General features: G+C 36.8%; 1 pseudogene; it reads left to right on the top strand.

The window, feature by feature from the left end:
- LOC118073786 (uncharacterized) overlaps positions 1-651 on the top strand; it is a 3,018-nt pseudogene extending 2,367 nt beyond the window's left edge.
- The last annotated feature ends 1,849 nt before the right edge of the window (positions 652-2,500 follow it).

Here is a 2,500-nt window from a genome sequence, read left to right as displayed (position 1 = left end):
GGGTAACCTTCAGGAATTGAGCCTGGTCCCGTGCCTTGGCCTCCTATGGATCTTTCTTGCTGTGAGATTAATTAGATTCGTTTAATTAACCTCTTCGGCCGCTATTTAACATTTAACTCAGAACTGGCACGGACCAGGGGAATCCGACTGTCTAATTAAAACAAAGCATTGTGATGGCTCTTGCGGGTGTTGACACAATGTGATTTCTGCTCAGTGTAATGAATGTCAACGTGAAGAAATTCAAACAAGCGCTTATAAACAGCGGGAGTAACTATGACTCTCTTAAGATGGCGACGTTAAGTTCGTTTTGTAAAGTGTTCCATAAAGATCAGTGATTTCGAACATATATGACTTAAATTAAATCAAATCTTTGTTTGAATATTGTGCATGTTGGTGAAATGAGTGTTTTGTGACATTAAGTGTCCTTAAATTTGCTTGTTATGTGAAATTATGGTGACACAAAGATTATAGCCGTTGGTCATATGCTTATACACAGTGACACTTACTTACCTTATACAGCTGAAAATTCAATTATTTCATACAAAAAACTGCTCAGTTTATTTATGCCACTTCTAACAATAACATTTATGCAATTTGTTTTATTTATTTCTGTGAATTTATTAAATTTTTTTCATTATCAAAGTTTTGAAGTGCAACTTATATGGTAAATGTCATTGCAGTTTTTACTCTCACTTGCAAGCACTTCTGTCTTCCGATAATTATTAGAGTGACATATTACAGTGACTTATATATGGAATTGACATTTTTTCAGTGCTTTTTTTAATCTGGTGATACATTTCAATGCTTTTTTGCCGCATATAACATTTGACATTATAGTAACTTTCTGGTGATTTTTATTTCATAAACTATTTAATGTAGATGTGACACTCGAACAATCTTTCCGACATCAGAATTGATCAGTGGCGCCGGCGGAAATTTACTGAAGTAAACTACTCTATCTAGTGACACTTTCCGTTGGATCTTTTCGCGTTGATGATGCCTAGAGCGTCATCTGAATGTGAAACAGTACACTAAAGAACAGCAATATTAGTATGATAATACTCGTGATAATTAATGAATGTCGTGCTACTAAGTTCACTTAATATTAATTGGTACTTTCTGAATAACTTTTCTCTATTTTTATAGTTATTGGTGGTCATTTATTTGCATAAATAACGCTTAAAAAAAGTTTGACATTATAGTAACTTTATAGTTACTTTCGATCGAAGCGCCAACGGCATGAATATGCAATAGTTTTGTGATCTGCTGTGAGTTGATTGAGAGTCCGAACAAGTAAAAATCTACTTTATCGGCAGTGGTGCTAAATATAGAATATTACCGTATTATCGACAGCTTTAAGCAAAATAGAGATTCAAACAAATCAATTAATTAATTGTTCTCTAATAATCATTGTTTTAATTAAATACAGATTATAATTGGTCTGATTTTAAGAGCCACTACTTAGATATTATTTAACTACTCTCTATTATGAGCAAAATATACATACACACACTTTCAAATAAAAATAAAGGAAGGAAAGAAAACGAAGAAAGTACTCTGCAATCCAACTACGTTTATTCATCTAAGTGGATAGGAGAAAGGTTGTCATCTTCAATATGGCGGCTGAAGCGGATAGCCCACCGTTTTTTACACCTCGAAAGGAACTTCTACGACGCGTTTCAAGAGAAGAGCTCAAGAGTCCCCTCCGATTTCTGAATCACCTTCTCAACGGGCTCCAGTGGTATCACAGCCTCTTCCTGATTCAGTTCAGGAAATAAGGGACATGAAGAGATTGGCATCGACAAACTAATGGATATATCCTACATGGTCAGCATGCTTACTCAAGATATGAAAGATCCAGCCAGTGTTAAATGTATCAAGGACATCCGGGAGGCACTCATTTTGGTGAAAGCTAAATTTGCAACGTTATGCAATGCTTATGAACGAATCAATGCAAATCAAGAAGCTGTTGAGTCTACTGCCCAGTCGCTTGGAGGGATGATATCGGCACTAAAAGAAAGCAAATCGAGGGATCTTGATGACATGGCTGTTTTAATTCAATCTCAGATTAAAGAAAGCATTCGGGATGAGGTTAAAATAGCGATTAAGGAAGAGCTCAGGTCTATGAATTTTGGAAATGTGCGAGAGGCTGAAGATAGTTCCTACATACTCCAACTTTATCCTTTCGGAGGCTCTTAAAAGAAAACCTGGAATTCTTCTCAGTCCGTGAACCTGGCCCAAGGAGTTGTTGTTCCTGTATCTCACAAGGTGGAGTTCTCCATTGTACCAAAGGAAAGTGCAGCTTCCATGTTCAAATCAAGTGCAGATGTCGAGCAAGCGGTGTTCAACTCGGTCACTCCCACTGACTTTGGCTTAAAGGTCTCGAAGATATCAGAGCTAGGTCCTCAGCTGTAAGAATATCAGCTGAGAAAGTGATCTCGAGAAAATTGAAATCATGCAAGGCTCTAAGAGATGCTGGACTAGAGTAAAGCTGTCCGAA

Source organism: Chelonus insularis, unplaced genomic scaffold, assembly GCF_013357705.1.
Source record: "Chelonus insularis isolate UGA/USDA-ARS -01 unplaced genomic scaffold, ASM1335770v1 scaffold_362_pilon, whole genome shotgun sequence".
Lineage (NCBI taxonomy): Eukaryota > Metazoa > Arthropoda > Insecta > Hymenoptera > Braconidae > Chelonus > Chelonus insularis.
Note: the sequence above shows the minus strand (reverse complement) of the source record. Positions and strands in the feature narration are given on the sequence as shown.